Source organism: Delphinapterus leucas, chromosome 20 (assembly GCF_059928025.1).
Source record: "Delphinapterus leucas isolate spDelLeu-1000000601 "Yukka" chromosome 20, BTC_Dleu_Yukka2, whole genome shotgun sequence".
NCBI classification, from domain to species: domain Eukaryota; kingdom Metazoa; phylum Chordata; class Mammalia; order Artiodactyla; family Monodontidae; genus Delphinapterus; species Delphinapterus leucas.
Window position 1 is genome coordinate 27,319,586 of NC_143148.1, and position 20,376 is coordinate 27,339,961.

Sequence of the window (20,376 nt, forward strand, 5' to 3'; positions counted from 1 at the left end):
GATAGGAAGTTGGTTGCTTCTCAATTAACTTTTCAGGCATTAAATGGTAAAGTATAAAAAATATTCCCAATTTTGCTGTGATAAATATTAAAATGTCAAAATTAATAATCAGAAGAGTTTATGCTTATCCATCAGTTCTTACTCTCATTAAGCTGTTTGAATTAGTGGAAAGCAACATTCTCGTAAAGTATTTTGTGAGCGGAGTATTCAATAAATGACTCTGTCAAACCTGAGTAGGAAAGTTATAGTTAACAGTTGCTCTTTATCCTAATTTTCATCAGTGACATCTAGTGAAATGTGTAGAGAGAGGATGATGTAGCATTGAAGTGGGATCAAAGGTACGTGTAAGTAATTCTTTGGAACTGGTGTCTTTACCTTGTCTCAGTTTCTAAACCTCAAGACTCTTAACTGCCTGCAATTTTGTCAGGACATTTATGGGTGGAATAATGTTAAAGAATGAATTTTAATATGCTACTTGGTAGTTACCATAACTAAGAAACAAGCCAGATTTTACCCCGGAGAGTACTTGCATGACTTGAAAACCCTACATCATCCAGGAGCCTTTTTCTCGACCATCTTCTCGTGAGCTGTCTTGACTTTACACCTTAAGCAACATTTTTTCTTCAAAGAGAATGAACTAAATGTCTGTATACATTGAATGCTGACAAAATTATTAACCAAAGGAATTGCTTATAAAGTCTGCTGATCTGTTTTATATCCAGAGTTAAATATTTACTTAAGGACAGCTTTTAGCTCATAAACTGCTAATGCGCTAATGTTTGTTTTCCTCATGTCAGGTTGGGTTTTTTTTTTGTTTTTTCTGAGTATTTGGCCTTTATATTTTCTGCTTGAGTATGTGCCTTATTAAGTTTTCAGTTTAGCCTAGTCCATAGTCTACTAGCCTGAAGGAGGTAACACTTTAGAAAGAGGCTGAACCAGAGAGATGGAGATAGATAGTGCATGCCCTTTGATGACTAAACACTTGAGGTATCTCCTGGATTTACTGAGAGACATGTTAGCCATGTCAATAAGAACAGATGCTAACAGGGAAGTCAGGTGTTCTCTTATTTTGTGTATTTCAGCGAACGTGTTGATTGGTATTTGCACATCATCTTAATTTTGCATTTTAATTTAAGTCCTTTTGGTTCCACACAGCCATGGCTTCTTTTCATTGCAGCAGCTTCTACGTGTCCTGATTACAGGGAAGGTCTCCACTAAGGAAACAGTCGGGATGAATTTGTTAGGAGTGTTGTTTTATCTTAAAGATGCTGTGGTAACGAGAGATTATGAAGTAAAACAAGCTGGTCGTTACCCACTGGTGGGGTGGGTGGGGAGGGGAGAAGAAAGGGGCCCAGGAGAAGCATTCTGTAAAGCCAGTAACTTGATGAAATCTAGTCCTTGTCTCTTATGGATTAGTCAGCCGTACTTTTCGAAGAGAATGAGATTTTTGGTTATCAGCCACTTTCTTTGAGTTTAAATTTATCTTCAGCTTTCCGCTTGGGTTCTGTGCAATTCATAGCTGTTCCCTAAATCATTTCATATTACCTTTTATATTTGGTTGCGGCTTATCACAGCATGTCTCTTTGTCCCTAAACAGAATCTCTGAAATTTAAGATCCCCTCCCTCTGATTTTTACGTACTGAAACTTCCAGTCACTTTTTTTTTAAAGAAGTCTTTTGAAAGTCCTGTAATCCTAAAACAATTCAAAGACTTGTTGCAAGTATCAGAGTCTTCGCGCTGTACTCACTGCTAAAAAGCACCGTCTTACCGCATGGTGTTAAAGATGAGAGGATAGGTGGCAGCCAGTGTAGCTTCTGGATATGAAATGTGAAGGACTGTTGAGATAAACATTTTTTTTTTGAGTGGAATATACATAGATACATGTATTTAGCAGTTTGATGAACCTGTGTTTGTTTTTAATAACCTTTTATTTATTTCCTTCTTTGATTAGCATTGCCTTCTGTGCTAAGAAATGCGGACTCCTGTGAGGTGCTGGAGGCTTGAATCATCTTGAAAGCTTTGCAATCTTGTCTAGTTACCGCTGCAGAGGCAGAAAGGAATTTACCAGAAAAAGAGATTTGATACAAATGATTTATGAAATCTCGACATTTCCTGAGGTCATATCACTGGGCACCAGTTACCCTGAATGCTCTGAATGAATTGCACACCTGGAAGCTTTTTTTTTTTTTTTTTTAAGCTACCAATGATTTCTTCAAAGATGTCAACTGTTTGCCTTAAAAATTTTATAAATTGCATTTCTGCACACATCTGCCTCCAGTGCTTACCATCGGGTTTATTATTCATAATCTGCAGTTCAATAAAGGCTTTGTACTTTGATTTATCTTCATAACCTCTGGTATGAGCCTTTATGTAAGACTGGAATAGCTACTTTAAAAAGAAATTATCTTGTAATTCTGAGGACGGCCCAATTTAGACTGGTAAGAGGTTTTCTTGTATCTGTACAGATAGCATTTCTGTGGGTTTTCATTTTTATAAATGCCAGCAGTGGAGAGGAAGATGCTCGAAGATGCTTTTTTTTTTTTTTCTTCTGCCCATGTCCTAGCCAAAGATATCCTTTTGGCCTCCCCATAGCCATTGCAAGACTGTGGGGACAGACTCCCTCAAATCTAGATATTTGCAAGCACCAACCCAGTTTTACTCTTTACTTTAATGTAAGGGGTTGCGCTTGCTGTACTAAGACATTGAGATACCATTTGTTCAGTGGAGCAGATTACACAGACTCTTACAATAGAGTAATGAAAATGTTAGTTTCTCCAAGGAACAGAGAGAAGCAGGGTTAATAATCAAGTGCAACTAAAGCATGTGTTCAGAATTATGCTCACCCAGGGAGCAGAACTGGCAGTCCTACGGCATGGACCAGTGGTGCTTGCCTGGAGCGCAACTGAGTGGTGGCGGGGAAAATCCTGAATAGTTTGCTACAGGATGACTACAAAGCTTGGTTCTGGGTGAAGAGTAGTAGCTCAGCAGTCTGTAGGCCACTGGCTGGTAAATCCAGACTGCCCACTCCAGTTACTGGAAATGTTCTCTTTTAAAAAGCAATAAAGTAGGGCTTCCCTGGTGGCGCAGTGATTGAGAGTCCGCCTGCCGATGCAGGGGACACGGGTTCGTGCCCCGGTCTGGGAGGATCCCACATGCCGCGGAGCGGCTGGGCCCGTGAGCCGTGGCCGCTGAGCCTGCGCGTCCGGAGCCTGTGCTCTGCAACGGGAGAGGCCACAGCGGAGAGAGGCTCGCGTACCGCAAAAAAAAAAAAAAAAAAAACCAAACAAAAAGCAATAAAGTATAATCCTGTGAAATAGCACCCCAGAAATTTCTCAAAGTAAATTAGAAAATAAATTGAATATACAGGATGATTTTTGTCCAGACACCCAGACACAGTGAATTTACTTAATTTCTCAACAAATACGTGAATGTGTGTTCATTGTGAAGAAATGTAATTTGTAAATAGCTACATAAAAGGAGTTAGTTACCCTTCACCCTCTTAATCCCTTCATGTTAGAGCCAGCTTCTTTAATATTTCGGGATGTATACTTTTAAGATTTAAAAAGAAATGCATTTTCACACATAAACATATCTGCACAAATATAATTTCAGAGGGGTCATTTCCCCTTTTACATAAGTGGTATCATTCTATAGTATTCTGCAAATCTCCTACCATATAGAGAGATCTTTCCGTGTCAGCGCACATACAGATCTACTTGGTTCCTTTTTATATGCTGACGTTTGCTTGCAAGTAGCTTTGGTAAATTCACATGTCAGATACCCCAAGGCTCTTATAAGCTAATAAGCGCTTATGAAATGTCCAGTACTTTTCAGCTTGACTTGAATAGGGGTTTTATAAAGTGTTGCTGTTTGATGCCTTTTTTCTTCTGAACTTTTACTGAGAAAAAAAAATTCCCCTAGTTTTATCTTTTAGGTGAATTTTCATGAGTTGCTTTTTGATATTTTTACTAGGATTTTTTTTTTTTTTTTTTTTTTGGTACACGGGCCTCTCACTGTTGTGGCCTCTCCCGCTGCAGAGCTCAGGCTCTGGACGCGCAGGCTCAGCGGCCATGGCTCACGGGCCCAGCCGCTCCTGGGCATGTGGGATCCTCCCGGACCGGGGCACGAACCCGTGTCCCCTGCATCGGCAGGCAGACTCTCAACCACTGCGCCACCAGGGAAGCCCCTTTACTAGGATTTAAATGTTATAAATGCAACATGGTCGTCTGAAACTACACCCTGCTACTTTTTTTCTGTACTTCCACGTAAAAAATTGCCCTTGGCAAAACTGATTAAAAAAATATTAGTTCTATTGATCATTTTCCCCCCACCTGTCCCCTAACTTAATCTTTTAAGACCATTCAGTGACTGTAGCAGCAACAACCGTAAAATTTTCTCTAAAAATAAGTTATCTGCCTTAGAGTAGAATGAATCATACAGTGAGCCAAGAGAGGGAACTCTGGCAAGAAAAGGGATCCAGCTATTTGGGTCAAGAGTAGGCAGAAAACTGCCTTGGATTTTATTGGGAAAATCTGCTGGAAAAAATTGTTGGAAAAAGGATGAACAGTAGCTGTCGGAAATTCCAGATGGTGGTCTCCCTGCTCTTTAGGAGCTGTCATTTTCTAAGGAGGTGCTTTCCTTGAAATCACTTTCTTAGGCTGCAATTGTAGAATTTTTGGTTTTGTTTTTTTTTTTTTTTGCGGTACGGGGGCCTCTCACTGTTGCGGCCTCTCCCGTTGCGGAGCACAGGCTCCGGACGCGCAGGCTCGGCGGCCATGGCTCACGGGCCCAGCCGCTCCGCGGCATGTGGGATCTTCCCGGACCGGGGCACGAACCCATGTCCCCTGTATCGGCAGGCGGACTCTCAACCACTGCGCCACCAGGGAAGCCCAATTGTAGAATTTTTGCTGTAATCTGCGTTCATTATCATTCAGTTAAGTCTGTGATGAGATGTTCTATATTTACCAGGTTAGCTTAGGAACGCAACAACTTTGACTTTTAAATTGGGACCATTTTTTACTTTATAAGGAGAATGCTTTATACTTCTTGCTTGTCTAAGAAAACCATTTAGAAACGCCGATGCAATAAAAATTCATATTTTATGGCAAGACAATTTAAAAATAAAAATTTTCTCTGCCTGTTTGGGCCTCCTCCCTCCCCTCTGGTGTGCATTGTGCGTCTGCATTATGCATTAATGAGACCTCCCCAAGGGCAGAAATACCTACTCAACCATAAAGATCAATTTTTCTCCTTCTGGTACCAGCCATGTAACTCCTTAGAAGATAACATTCCTTTCTCTATCCTGTAAGGGGTCATAATAACCTTGTACATGCAGACATCTTTGGTGAACTTTCTGTACAATGCCAATATATCATTTCCCTGAAAGATAGCAATTGGTGCAGAACAGACTGCTCAGAGGACCTGGGGATATACTGGGCTGCACCTAATAGAAGTTCTTAAATACTTACGACCTTATTAATGTTACTAGCTAATGTTACTTGTATTCTGCCTATTTTACAAGGTTACTGTTTCTTGCATTACCAATGTGTGACTAGCCTCAGAGAAAATTAATGATGGTTAGGCAACTTGAAACAGTTGATCAAATATGCAAGATAATGATTGTAATAGTGTAACTCTAGATGTGGGAAGAGGGAACTTTCCTGGACCGTAACAGACTAGTAAGACCGGTGGTCCAGAGGCTTTTGGCTACTGTTAACAGGGCCTAGTCCAGTAATAGCAAATTGAGTGGCCTATCAGCGAAATCCTTGCCTGACCAGGGGACGAACATTCTTGGCATCACGGGACAAATTGGTCACGAAATGCCTTCCCAAACTTGGTCAAAATTAAGACCAAAAGGCAAGGGATTGTAAAATGAAGAATGTTGCCCACCATCCAGCTGCTGACCCCCAGGACACCCTGAAAGGAGTTCAACGTGAAGAGCAGATGAAGCACTTTGTGCTCTGAGAAGACTGAGAGACTGGCCCTCAGATAGCTATTTTCAGGAGAAGGTTTTACGAACCCAGTTTCTTGCATCTTCCCATACTTAGAAAACCGTTAGCCAAGATGTTTGTTCCTTGTGGCTAGCAGCGACCATCTACCAAGATGTGTGCTTGGTTGCACATACGCCCTTTGCCAAAGTCACATCTCTACTGGACTCCACCACTTACCTCGTCAGAAGAGCTCTCAGAGCTCTCTGAGAGCCTGTCTCCTGGGTTATAATCCTGTTTGGCCCAAGTAAAATTTACCATTTCTTTCTTAGATTGACTGTTAAATTTTTTCATCAGCAACCCAAATTAATATGTGAAATAATCTATTTGGGTGTAAATAGTATAAATGTGTGTTATATGTGTGTTTCTAAAGCGAGTAACTAACTCCAATTTGAAAACACAGGATTAAAACGTTGAAGAGAAACCCATCAGAGATAAAAATGTCAGTGTTTAATGCCAAGATGAAATTGAAGGGAAAGGAGAGGGTTAAAAGTATCAAGTGGCCTAATCAAATGGTGTGTCAATCAATATTCAAAAGAGCTATTGCCCAATGTGGGTTGCAAACCACTTTTGTACTTAAATCACTCAGCAGGTATCTTTAGGAATGTGGTTTTGTGCAAGCACTCAAAATAGTTGAAAGGTGATTACATCGTGCATCTTTGTTTTCTAAAATCCAATTCAGGAAAACAGTGCTTTCACATAAGTAGGCAAGACGTCTCCACAGGAAGACCCAAGTGAAGGGGAAAAGGCAACACAGAACAGCCTATGGAGTTAGGGGTGCGTAAGGCAGCCAGGCTGGCATGAGGGGGGTCTGCCAAGGAAGTGAAAAGCAGGTGGATAGGGACAGAGCAGGAGTTGTGTTACAGTTTAAAACCAATAGTTCTAAAAGTTTGCCTCCCATTCCCTCCCTCTGCTTTCTCCCTCCCCGCTTTTTTGGGGGGTGGAGTGTTTACCTCCTTGTCTCTAAATAATATACCTTTAATACACTTCTTGATTTTTTGTTCTTGAAATTGTGTGTTGACTTCCCACCAACCCCAAACTTCTGTGCCCCAACCTCCCAACACAGTTATATTGAATTTTGCTTAGCACACTATACAGTGGTTGCATTATCGTGACTGTGTAGATGCTGTGCTTATCCATTGAGCTGGATGATAATATGACTCCCTTTTCTGCACAAGTTTTTTTGTTTTTCCTGGAGTTTTTTGTTTTCAGCTTTCCACATTAATTCACCCTAAACTCTGCCAATTTTCTAAGCCTCTCTAAATGCTCAGGTGCATCAGAGGCATCTCTCCTGGAGCTTCTGGCCTGCTGTGCCTGTGCACACGTCACCCTGGTCTGTCCAACCTCCACCTGGACATTCCTATCACGTATCCTGTGTTGCAGCTCCTGTTCTCTGTATCCCGTTTCCCTCTTTTTGATAAACTCTCTCCTTTCCTTAGCACACATTCCAGTACCCTGGAAAAGGGTGCACAGACAGTAAACACCTGAAAATGTCTTTGTTCTTCATTTATGCTCAACTGATAGTTTGGCTGGGTATGGAATTCTAGGTTAGAAAACATTTTTCCCTCAGGATTTGAAAGCATTCCTTCATCACTCCCACTGTTGTTGTGAGAAAAGCTGGTTGTAACCTTTTATTTGTTCGTTTTTTTCTCTTGAAACATTTAAGAACTCCTGTTTGGTTCCCAGTGGTCTGAAATTTCACTACTATGGAGATTTGGTCGTTCTATTTTTGTCGCTTGTACTGGGGCATTAGATGGTACGGGCCCTTCTGATCTGACACCGCATGACCTTTAGTACTGGGAAATCTTGAATTCTTATCTTCCTTTCTTCTGTTTTCTCAGGAACTCCACAATTATTCCGATATTGTGTCTCCTGGATCGAGCTCTCATTTTCTTATCTCTTCTTCCCTATTTTCCACCTCTGACTTTTTATTCAACCTTATCTTCCAACGCTTCTCTTGGCTTTTCATTTCTGCTATCATGTTTTCATTTGAGGATTCTTTTGTTTTCCTCAGATGTTCCTTGTCAAAAAATAGTACCCTATTCGTTTTCATGGTTACAGTGTATTTTTTGAATCTCTGAATATATTAATGATACAGTTATTGTTTGCCTGTATAGTCTCTGTGAACGTTTTTCCCCCTCTTGCTGCCTTGGACTCTGTTTTCTTGGGTTGAGGCTTTCCTCGGATTCCTGATGTCTTCTGCTTGCCTGCACACGTGTAAGAATGGGGCCTAACAAGCTCGTGGGAAGCTCTGCACTCAGTGTGGCAGCCAGCTGTGTGCTTCTCTCAGGGTGATCAGGCTTGATGGGGGTGAGGAGAGGATCTTCAGGGGTTCCCCAGGGAATCCCTCCAGCCTGGGGGTAGTGGTCTGGCTGCCAACACCCTGGGACTAGCTGAGTGGAGAAGAGGGCTGGCTTGGGGCGGGGTATGTCTCAGCTTCCTGTATAAATGTGCCCTTTAAATTTCTCTTTTCCCACAGCTGGGCTTGGTGTGGTCCAATCCAGAGACTATTTTAGCTTTTCTAGAGAAAAACCCTGCAGATTTCTGCTTGCCTGGGGAGGGGTACTCAGCTGGGTGGTGGTAGTCAGGGGTGGGGGAGAGACTGGCACTCTTAATTGCTTCTTAGGTTTTCAACCTACCTTCTTTACTTGAGCTCTACCTTGCTTCCTGAGATACCCAGCACTTCCACTTTCTGAGACTTTGGAGCTTACTCCAGTATAACTGGGATTGAGTCTTTCCCAACTGCCAGTGGGTGATTCAGTTTCTTGTGTCTGCCAAGTCAGTACCACTGGTCCATCTGCTTCCCACCTTCCAAATTTGTACTCTTTACTTCCCCTCTCATTCTCTTCATTTTTATGGGCCTTAAAAAATCCTTTCATTGCTGTTTTAGTGGGTGTAAGGAGGCAGCAGGAGTAGATAACGGGTTCAGTCCACCATCTTTTCTGACCATTGTTCCCTCCCAATTTTACTGAGATACAACTGACCTACAGCACTGTATAAGTTTAAGGTATACAGCCTAATGATTTAATCTGGTGAGTCTTCTAACGTAAAATTGGGTTGCCAAGGAGAAGGGTGTAGAAAGAATATATCCCAAGCCTTGAGAGTCACTTCTCTCAGGGAGTGGCGTGAAGGAGAGGACAGATTTCCAATCCTTCATACCTTTGGATTGTTTCATTTTTCTACTGTGAAGTACATATCCCCTTTCTAATTAAAAATCGATAGCTGCATAGCCCATTCCACAGGTACTCAAAGAACACCTGTCCATGACAAGTGCTGCTCGGGGGAGTGAGGGCAAGGAGAAAGCTCCTTCTTCCTTAGCGGTAAGTGACAAGGACCATCCGGCTGGGAAGGCTGACGCGGCTTCACGTAGTGACGAGTGAAGAAGTTGTACCAGGACTGCAATGACAAAAGCACCAACTTGGCATGTTCTCCTGCTTGGCCTGATAAAGAGAAGGGTTGAGTTTACTGAGATAAGCAAATCATAGCTTGCATTGTAGTGACTTATGTTAGGTTTTTGAATCTTCTCCCTACACAAGTGAATCAAGGCCCCTGAACTGTTGCCTACCACAGAAATTCATTCAGGCAACAAATGCCGACGGTTTTCTAGCTGCAGATACTGGCCCTCCACGGGGGACTCTGTCCCTGGGGCAGTTAATGAGGGACTCTTCAGACAAACGTGCTCTGGAGGTTTTCAACACAGTGGATAATTAAAATCACAAACATACTCGATGTGGACATTTGGAGACCCCTCACCTGGAGAGAGACGTTCAACTTTTAACTGCAGCCCTTCAGTGTGGATTTGATATCCTATGCAGACTTGTCCACTCCAAAATTACTAAAATATCTTCTTTTATAAGGTTTGTTTTCATACACGAAGATCTGATTCTATTGGTTGACTGTTGTTGTTACTGAGGTGCTTTCTAATAGTTTTGCCTCAATGGTAGCCAATTCAACACTATGGATTGAAGGAGCTCTTCCTTCCCTTTCTGATTTCAAGTGCCATCTTCGTCATGAACTAAACTCACTATGGGCTTTTTAATAATGCATATTCGCAGACCTACCCCAGGATCAGAATCTCTGGGAATAGGATCCAACCATATTTGGAGACCAGTGCCTCAGAGCCTTGCTACACAGGCTGGCCTGAGGGCCAGCAGCATTGGCATCACCTGGGAGCTGGGTAGAAGGTTAAACTCTTGGTAGCCATTGCCAGACCTGCTGCATCAGAAACTCGAAGTGGGGCCCGGCAGGGTGTGTTTTCACCAGGCCTCTGGGCGATTCTCATGCTGGCTATAGTTTGAGAATCACTGACTGAGGGCTGAGTATGCAAGGAGGTGACTGCCACTGAGGTGACCACAGCACTGATGGGGTGATGGAGCTATCCTGGCAGTTCATGGCGAACGCTTTTGCAGGCATCATGCTTAACTCACTTTCTCTGGCTCTGCTTTTCTGTTCGCTGTCAAGAGAGTTGGTCACAGAGTTGCATAAAGATGACACACACAACAGGGTGGGAAATCATAGCATAGCATAGCTCCCAGCCCCGCCGCCCTGCAACATCACGAAGGGCAGAAGGCTTCTAGCGCTCTGCATGGAGAGGCCAATGGAGGGAGACAGCTGAGAGCAAGCCCCAACTGGGCCATCCCTTGCCCAGGGCTCCACCTCACCCTCCAGGGCTGACCTCACGCAGCAGAACGCACTGCTGCGGGGCTGAGACACGCACTGTTCTTGAGGCCTTGGGGTTAAACAGGTGGGTTCCCTGACTTCCTGGGTGGTTGAGGAGGAAGGGCTGCAGGAGGTAGGCAGGCACAGCTCCCAAGTCAGCTCGGCTGAGCGTGAGGTGTGCCCACCATCTTGCGCACCGCAGGGCTTCCCATTTCCTGCGGGGGGATGTCCCAGCAGCTGGGAAGACCCTCCCCTCTGAGCCCTCGGGAAGCAGCAGTGACTGCACCAGGGCTCCAGCCTAGAGGGCCAAGGGCCACCGTCTGGACACCCAGAGGCTGTGGGAGCCCAAGGAGGTGCCTGACCAGTCTCCAGGGAACCAGGGAGGGCTTGTTGCTGAGGACAGACGTTTCAGCTGGGATCTTCCCACCTGCCATCTGGAATGGAAATCAGATGTTCACCTTCCAGCATCCCATCCTCTGATTCCTCATAATAGTTCCAAAGTAGGTGGGCTCTGGGCTGGGCTCTAGGCCCACTGCAGGGTCAAGGCTGTGACACATCCAGGGTCTCTTCCCCCTGGAGTAAGCTGTGGTACCTTGCTCCAGGATTCCACCACAGGGTCCCAAGTAGACCAGAGTTCATGAACCTGCTTCTCATAGGATCACCTGGGGGCTCGTTAAACTGCAGATTCCCAGGAATCTTTCCTGTGGGGCTCTGGCCTCTGAGGTTGGACCTGAGAAATGGGTACAACAGATGCTCACATGATTCCTCTCAGCAAAGTGGGAGCCTCGGGATTCCACGGTGGGCATAAGGGCGCTCTGGACAAGTGGGAAGGGAGAAACTCATGCAGGTGTATGAGTTAAACGCCTCCTCCTCTTGATTACCCCTTCAGTCAGCCTCCTTTGTCCCTCCCAGTGGTGACTCAGAGGAAGGATTTCTTGTTCTCCCAGCCTGGGTTCCTCGGAAACAGGACAGATTTTTTTGCTGCCAGCTCTGGGGCCTCACCCGGGTTGTAGGCAGTGGTGAGTGGGATCACGACGAGGTTCGGCACCTGCTTCCTGAGGACAACTACTTTCTGAAGCGAGCTTGGTCTTCCTGGTGCCCGAGAAGAAAGTCAATAAAGGGCTGAATCTCGCGGGTGCTGGGGCAGCTCCCGCCTCCGGACCCCTAGGAGTTTAAGGCCTGAGTGAGACAGTAGGTTTCGACTAGTTTCCCTCATCTTGGCAGGAGGGCACTAGACCACAGTCCATGGGTCCTTCTAGAAACGGCGTTACTGGTGGGGGTGGGATGGGAATCTGGAGCAGAAACAGCTGAAAGAATTTGCTAGAAAGTGTTTTCCTCTGGGGGTGGGGCTGCACCTGGCGCGTCCAAACACGTGCGTGGCCTTGAGGAAGAGAATGTGTTTTGAAAAGGTTTTGTTTCCTGCTCACGTTCCGAGGGTGCCTGGCCGCTCGCTCCCACACCCGCGTGGGAAGGCGGGTGGCGGCTGTGGGATGCTTGTGCGTTTTCCGCGTTTCTGGTGAAAACCGAGCAGGGTGGCGGCACGCGGCGCCCGAATGGGGGCCGGGGCGTTGGGGCCGCCCTCCCTCCCGGCCGCGGGGCCCGGGCCCGGGGCCCGGAGCTCCGGGCTGGGCCGGGCGGCCAGCGGGGGGCGCCTGCGGCCTCTCCGCCGCCCCCGCCCGCACAGCCCGATCCCGCCCGCGGCGGCGCGCCCACTCGGGCGGCGGCGGCGGCGGCGGTGACGGCCGGCGCAGGAGCTGGGCGGCGGCGGCGGCGGCGGCGGCGACGACGACGACGACGACGACGACGACGACGACGACGACGACGACGACGGCGGCGGCAGGTGAGCGCGGTCCGGACGGCCCTGGCGGGGAAAGGCGCGGCGGGCGGGCCGGACCGAGGGGGCGCGCGCCGCGGCTCGGGGCCTGGGGACGCGCCCGCCGGCCAGGTCCTTGGACCCCCGCGTGGCAGGGCGTCGGCGTGGGGGGCGTCTGCGGCTTCTTCGTTGCTCGCCCGCCAGGCAGCACCCGAGCGGAGGGGTGGGCGTGGGCGGCTGCAGCCGGGCCCCTCGCTCGGCCTGCCTTCCCGGGCCTCGGGAGCCGGGGAGAGGCGCGGGGTCGGCCGACTGCCCCCTTCCCCCGCCCCGCGGAACCGCCCCCGCCCCGTTTCCCGGCCTTGCGCTTTCTCTGGCCCAAGCTTGGGGTGGGTCTTCTCAGATGCCCCCTCGCTCAGGCACTGCGGGGAGACGTTTCCCACATAGGACCTCAGCGCAGGAACTGGGGCCCAACCCCACTTTCCGGATGACAAGACTGAGACCTCACTGAGGGACATGGCTCTGCGTCCCCCCTGGGTCTGGCACGCTCCGACCACTCTGTTGGAACGCCCATTGGCTTATGATGGTAAAAAGAGGGGCTGGTTTTTCAGGTTTCTCAGGCTCAGGCAAGGCAGGGGCCCCAGGAGGGTCAATATGGTCTGTTTAAAGTAAAAAATAACTCAAAGGGAGAAGGCTCAGGTAAGGGCAAGACTACGGCCTGGGGTTGGAAGCAGTCCAGTCACAGCCACAGTGAGCAGGACGCCTCACCAGTTAAGGGGGGCGGTGTGTAGATGGGAGAGCCGGTGAGGCATTTGCTCTGGCTTGCGTCCCCATTGGGACACTCCCGAAACCTAGCCTTTTACGCGAACGGCATGGTAACCATCCCTGGTTGGGGGTGAGATGATGGAGCCTTTCTCAGTGTGGGCTGGAGTTGTTCTCTCTCCTGGTGTATATCTCGGGTCCCCTTCCTCAAAGGCGAAGAATTCGTGTTCTTTCTGAGTCCCAGAGCCAGAGCTGGAAAATGAGAGTTTGGGCCCTTTCACTAGAAGTGGAGCCTTTAAGGTGAGGACCACTGGTGCCCTTGGTGGTTAGGCTGTGCCTGGAATGGCCAGATCTGGACTGGCCTTAGGTTCAGGGCCCTCATTGCTTGCTGAAGCCTCCTCAGACCTGGTCCAGGATGATGGTCAACAGAAGCATGAATGAATGAACGAACGAATGAATGACCAGCAGGACTGCAATGGTCTCAGGGCGTGAGGCTGAGGGCACTTGGCAGGCTGGGGCTTTGGGCTCAGAGATGAGGGCCTCTGGCATTCAATCAATCACCACTTTCACACGTGGGCAGGTGCCCTCCTAGGAGAGGTGAGCGTGTCCCGCTGTGGACCTGGAGCTATAGGGGCAGATCCCCAGTGTAGTGAGGAAGCCCCACAGGGGTGGCCAGCTGGGTCTGGGGCATGGAGTTGGGTCCACAGGGTGACCTTTGGAGCTGCCTTCCCCAGTGCTGAATGTTTGGGATCCTCAGAGGCTGGGTCTTCTTCCTCAGCCCTTGATGCCCTTGGGCTTTTGAGAGCGGTTGCTCTTGGGCCTTTTATGGAGGAAGGCTGAAAGAGGTGGGGGAGTTCCAATTTCTGAGGCCAGATGGCTTACAAAGCCATGGCATGTCCCTTGTACCGTTGGATCCTGTTAGGAACAGAATGACGAGCACCATTTATGGGTGGGAAAGCTGAAGTCCTTGAAGGTCTTGTAGCAAGTTAGGCCTGGAGTGGGGACTAGGGCCTGGCCTTCTGGTCTTCCCATCCTGTTTTGGCCTGGTTCTGGTGGAGTCTGACTAAGTACCCATTGGGAGCCTGATCCCATCCCAGCAGGCAGTCTTAAGTGAGCCCATTAAATCCCCCGCAAGGGTAGAGCACATTGCCTGCCCACCTCTCTTCCTCCTGTTCCTACTGCTTACCAGGAGATGCTCTGGACTTTGCTGCTGACCTCACCTCTTGGATCCCCTTCCTCTGCAGCTGGGCTCAAAGGGACTGCTAATGGGGGGATAACGGCTTATATTGCCTCTGTGGCTGACTCCAGCAAGGGAGCCTCGACTGGCCTGCCCTGGTAGGAGGCAGAAAAGCGAGTTAGGCGCGGTCCCTGCCCCCTGCCAATAGGGGCGACAGAGTGGTTGCACCTTGACCCCAAACACCTCTGTAGAGAGAGGCTCACAGAGCAGGCAGGCTGGTCTGTGCACTAGAAGGATGGACGGAGGGGTCTGCATTGTGATATCTTTGGGAGAGTTTGTCGATAGGTCATTTTCTTATTTCTTCATGCCTTCTGTATTTTCAAAATTGTCTACAATGAAGAAGAAAAGCAAAACTGTTCCGTTTTTTGTTTGTTCTGGAAAATTTTCAAGAGCTATTCTGCTTCTGAAACTTGGAATTGGGTTTGCAGGTGAGGTCGGTAAACTTCTGAATTTAATAGGGCATCCAAAGGGAAGGTCCCAGGATTCTGAGATATTTCAGCACAAACTAGTCTACAGAATGGCCTGGAGCTCAGGCAGAAGTTGCAAACTTCTTGTTGACAGTGTTGCCTCTCCCACTGCGAGTCTGCTGGTATTTGTGGCTCACGACCAACTGTTGGAGAGCTATCTGATGGGGCCTAGCTGGTGGGTGGGCAAGAGCTAGAGGTGATGGAGGCAAGGTTGGTGGCAGCTCCCAGGCCCTGAGCCACACCCATCTGGGAACCAAAGAGTGGTTTTTTAAGCTGATGCTGCCCGGCCTAGGTTGGAATTGGGGGCAGGGACTTTGGCCAGAGAAGAGTGGACAAGTCCACATCCACGTGGGTCCTCCCTGAGGAAGCTGAGTTTGTGGGATCAGCCCACAGCCTCCTGGTCCTCTTTGCACGCAACACAGGCTGCGTGATGCCCTGCTGCGAGAGCTCCGCTCCCACCTCCAGCCCTTCCTCTTGCTATTCCTTCTTCCTATAAACCCTTCTCTCCAGTGCAACTCTGTCATGTGTCTTAGGATGTGCTCAGCCCCCTCTTGGACAACTGACCTCAGGGGTCCCCTTCAGTCTGGTGCTCTGTGGGTCAGGAACATGGCCTGAGGGCCCTTTTGACTTCAGGCTCTGTCCCTGGGGTATTTGCCTTGCTCTGATTTTGGGACATGGGCATTTGTACCTGGACTGTCACTTTAAGAGGGGGAAAAAGCAAGGTAGGAGCTGTGGGCCCCTCCAGCTCTCCACCGCCCAGCTTGTATAGAGGGAGCTAAATGGGGCCCCACAGGGTGGGGTGGTGGGCCTTGGGCCAGGGCCATTGCCAAGTGTGGGGAGATGGCAGCAGGAGGTCCAGCCAGTGTGGGCACAGGAGGCCACCCCTTCAGTTAATGACCACCTGCTGAGTGAGGTGGCTGTGAGCAGCCATCCACCTGCTTGCAGAGGGAGCCACTGTTTTCAGTTATTAACAACAAAGGCTACTATTTGCAAGCTTTTATGCCTGGAGGACAAGGACACAGGCTCTGGAGGGAACCTCTTGGGCTTGAGTCCAAGCTCAACATTTCCTAGCTGTGTGACTTTGGGCAGGGGCTTCAACCTCTCTGAGCTTCAGTTTCTTATCTATAAAATGGAGACAGAATAAGACTACGTATCTCAAAAGCCAGGAACAGTTCCAGATTAAAAGAGACCAAAGTGACGTGACAACCAAATGCAGTTATGTGAACCTGGGCTGAAAAGAATTACATAAAGGACATTATCAGGACAGCTGATGAAACTGGACATGGACTATAGATTAAAGTAGTGTGTCAGTATTAAGTGACCTGATAACTATATTGGTCCTTGTTCTTAAGAAACGTGCACTGAAGTATTTAGGGGTAGAGGCTCACGGTATAAGCAAACCGCTCTCAAATATTAAAGAGAAACATATGTATAGACAGATAATACAGAAAGTGAGACAAAATGGTACAAATAGGCAAATGTGACTTAAAGTATAGGAGAGTTCTTTGTAGTTTTCATCTAACTTTTCTGAAAGTTTGAAAGTGTTTCAAAATACACAGTTCAAAAAAATGCCCATCTAACAGTATGAATGAAATGACATTAACTGATGTTACGTAGAGCAGTGCCTCGCACTCCCTGAGCATTAGCTGTTATTGTTAGTGTTGCTTTTTGTTATCATTAATATGGACAGAGTATACATCTTTGTCTTTGTCTTACTTCATTGTCACAATACCCTGTGTTATTTTTCCACTTTACAGATGACAGTTGAAGCCCAAAGAGGTTAAGTGGTTTGCTCAGGGTCACACAGCAGTGAGTCCAGAGCACTGACAGGAGAACTGCTTAAAATTTATTTTGGATTCATTGCCAGCATGAGATTTTATGTAAAAAAAACCCAATTTCTTTTTTTTCAGTTATATATATGTAATGTATATATATTGTTATATATATGTAATTATATATATATAATTTTTAAAAATACATATTTTTCAGATTATTTTCATTATAGATGATTATAAAGTATTGAATATAGTTCCCTGTGCTATGCAGTAGATCCTCGTTGTTTATTTTATGTGCAGTAGTGTGTATCTGTTAGTCGCATACCCCTAGTTTATCCACCCCCCCCACCCCACCCTTTCCTCTTTGGTAACCCTGAGTTTGTTTTCTATGTCTGTGAGTCTGTTTCTGTAAAAACCCGGATTTCTGATTTCCTTTGAAGCTTCTCTTTACACGGAGCTTGGGCCTCCAGTTTACCCTAGTCCCCAGCCAGCCAGCCGGCCAGCCGGCATCACTGGTTGATGTCCCGTCTGATCTCCGGGGGCTCTGAGTTTGCGCCTCTGGGAGAGTGCCATTGTACACCTGATCCCAGGGCGCCAGGCCAAGGCTTGGGTTCTTCCCTTCCCTCCTGATGCCCCACCTTGGGTTCTCCCCTCCGCCCACCTGCTCCTCCAGCCAGAGGGTGCAGCATCGCACGTCCTTTGCTCAACCTACACTTGAGCGCCTACCAGCTGTGTGGAGAGGGGCTGGGGGGCTGCAGCCGCTTTGATGAGGAGGTGCCGGAAGTTTTGTGCCTCCAGCCTGGTGTGTCCTATGACGTTCCTCGTCTTCCCTCGGTCCTGCCCGTGGCCCTAAGCAGTGCGCCTGGCTCTTCAGAAAGGGTACAGGGTGGTTTGCTGATACCCCATGAGGAGGGTGTAGGAGGAGCTCACGGAAGGGCCCCCAGGCTGCAGTCTTCATCTTGGTTTGGTATATGTAGATGGGTGGTTATTTCTTTTCTCTGAGTTTCTGGTTCTTTCTCTGTAAATCGGGGCTATACCGCCTTCCTGGAGGGTGGTCAGAGGGCTGGAGGGTCTAGCCTGTCAGCCTCGAGCAGCTGGAGATCTGGGGGTGTGGTCGTGGGGATTGCTTCATTCTGCGTTTGGCCTCTGATGCCCCTGGTTCTCCACCACGCTGGGTGTAGAGTCACCAGGTGCCCAAGAGGCAGAGGAATGAGCAAAGGCTGGAAATGAGGGCACCAGTCCATGGGCAGTGGGGGAGGGGAGGCTAGGCAGGTGGTGTTTGTGTGGCCTTGTGGGTGTGCCTTACTGTACCCATCTCACAGAGGAGGGAACAGGCTCTGTGAGGAGGTGGGAAGAGCTCACTTGGTGGATTTGGTGTCAGACAGATGGGGAAGCTGAGGCTCAGAGAGGCCGTGTGGCCTTGAGAAGTCCCACAGCCAGGCAACTTCTGCCTCCTGGGCCAAGACTGAGCAGCATTCCTGGGGAGGAGGAGAAGGTCAGCTCATTTTGTATTTTCAAATGGCTTGAATTTTGTGTTAATTACCCAAATAATTCACACTTATTACTAAAAAAGCATAAAACCTAAGCAGTAAAGTGGGGATGGGCTTCCCTGGTGGCGCAGTGGTTGGGAGTCCGCCTGCCGATGCAGGGGACACGGGTTCGTGCCCCGGTCCGGGAAGATCCCACCTGCCGCGGAGCGGCTGGGTCCGTGAGCCATGGCCGCTGAGCCTGCGCGTCCGGAGCCTGTGCTCCGCAACGGGAGAGGCCACAACAGTGAGAGGCCCGCGTACTGCACAAAAAAAAAAAGTGGGGAGAAAAGCCAGAATCTGTACCCATTAATGTAACCTATTAGTGTATTGGTGTACGTCTTTCCAGGCGATTTCTTGTTTTGGGGTTTTTTTTTTTTAAACATGTGACAAGAAAAAAAAAAAAGCATTACATTTCTTACTGTGTCTGTCCTGCTTGCCCCCAGGCTTTGGGAGTGGAGCTGCTGGAGTTCTCAGACACATATCAGGCCCGCTCCAACATTTGGTATACTAGGAACCCTGGTTGATTTTCTCTGTACCCTATTGCTGGACATTTAGGGTTTTTTCCAGTATTTTTGCAGTTAGCTCACTGCGCTGAGTAGCCCGTAAGTTAAGTCTTTGTACACACTGGGGATTATTTTCTGTAGGGTTTGTGGCACTGCAGACTGGATGCAGGTTTGTGGTCGGGCCGTGTCTGCAGGCGTGGAGGTCCTGGGCGCCCCACTCCCCCGGTAAACTGCTTTGCGGTCAGAGGATGCGACGGGGAGGGGCTCCCACCGGAGGGCTTTGCCAGAAGAGGGGTTAAGATGCCGCCGTCCAGGCTGGTACTGGAAGCCTTTAAGCTCCTGTGCGGGAGTTGGGTGGAGGTGGAGGCGAAGGAGAAGGTGGCCGCTGCTCCAGGCTAGTACAGGACGGTGGAGCCTGCAGCCCTGCAGCCTCCGGTGCTTCCGCAGAGGGGCCTGGGGGCGTCTGTGCCCTGCTCATGGTTCAGGCTGAGGGTGCACCCACCCCTCCCAGTCGGGAGCAGGGCTGAGGCTGATTCTGTGTTACTGGCTCTGAGACTCCCTGGGGGCAGGCTGGGGGGCATTCCTCATCTGTAGGAAGGGGCTGAGCATGTCGCCTTCACCAAGTGAGACTCAAATGAGACAACAGATGCCAGAGCTCTTACAGTGACAGTGTTTCAACATTCCATTATGGAAAAATTAAACACCCACAAGGGAAGACAGAATAGCATGTCCACCCCCATATACTCATCCCCTAGATGCCACGGTTTCCAGCTCTTGGCTAACCTGGAGTCATCTCTCCTCCCACACACTTCCCTCCTTCAGACCTCATATCACTTCATCTGTAAAAATTGTAGTACAGGCATACGTCGTTTTATTGTGCTTTGCAGGTATTGTGTTTCTTTTTTATTATAAATTGGAGGCTTGTGGCCACCTTGCCTTGTCAGATGATCTTTAGCATTTTTTAGCAATAAAGTCTTTTAAAATTAAGATATGTACATTGTTTAGGCATAATGGTATTGCACACTTAATAGACTACAGTACAGTGTAAACATAACATTTATATGCATTAGGAAACCAAAAAAATTCGTGTGACTCACTTTATTGCAATATTTGCTTTATTGCAGTGATCTGGAACCGAACCTGCAATACCAAGGAACTATTCCTAAAGGAGAAGGAGTAGAAAAACAAAACAGAACAAAAAAACCCCAGAGTATTATTACCACACCTAAAACTTCGCAATATTCTTTAAGATCATAGCTATCCATGCAGTGTATTGTGTTCAAATTTCCAATTGTTTCGTACATGTCAAAATATATATATATATTATTTTAGTTTTTTAAGATCAGCGTCCAAATGAGGTCTGTGTAATGAGATTGGTTGATATATTTCTCAAGTCTTCTTTCATCTGTATGATTGATATTCATTCACTCTCTCTCGTGCCATGTTTTATTTTTTGCTCCCTATAATGCTTAATGTGTTTTTTATCCACCGAACCTCCTATAGATTGGTAGTTGTATCTGGAGCCTTGATCTAATTTAGTTTTGACTTTTTTTCCACACAAGAGCACACTGGAAATGGGGTTGCAAACTTCTACTGGGGGGCTCACATTGTCTGGTTCAATCTCTTTTTGTGATCTTCAGTGGCTTT

General features: G+C 47.8%; 1 protein-coding gene across 8 annotated transcripts in view; it reads left to right on the plus strand.

The window, feature by feature from the left end:
* The first annotated feature begins 11,596 nt into the window (after positions 1-11,596).
* ADCY7 (adenylate cyclase 7) overlaps positions 11,597-20,376 on the plus strand; it is a 79,328-nt gene continuing 70,548 nt past the window's right edge. For 3 of the 8 annotated variants that reach the window (XM_089903003.1, XM_089903006.1, XM_089903010.1), the window contains exon 1: positions 11,597-11,837. The gene's annotated coding sequence lies outside the window, so the exon portion shown is untranslated. Of the gene's footprint in view, positions 11,838-12,414; positions 12,487-12,512; positions 13,043-20,376 lie in introns of those variants that run through there. The other 5 variants (XM_089903004.1, XM_089903008.1, XM_089903012.1 and 2 more) reach the window with 3 other exon arrangements.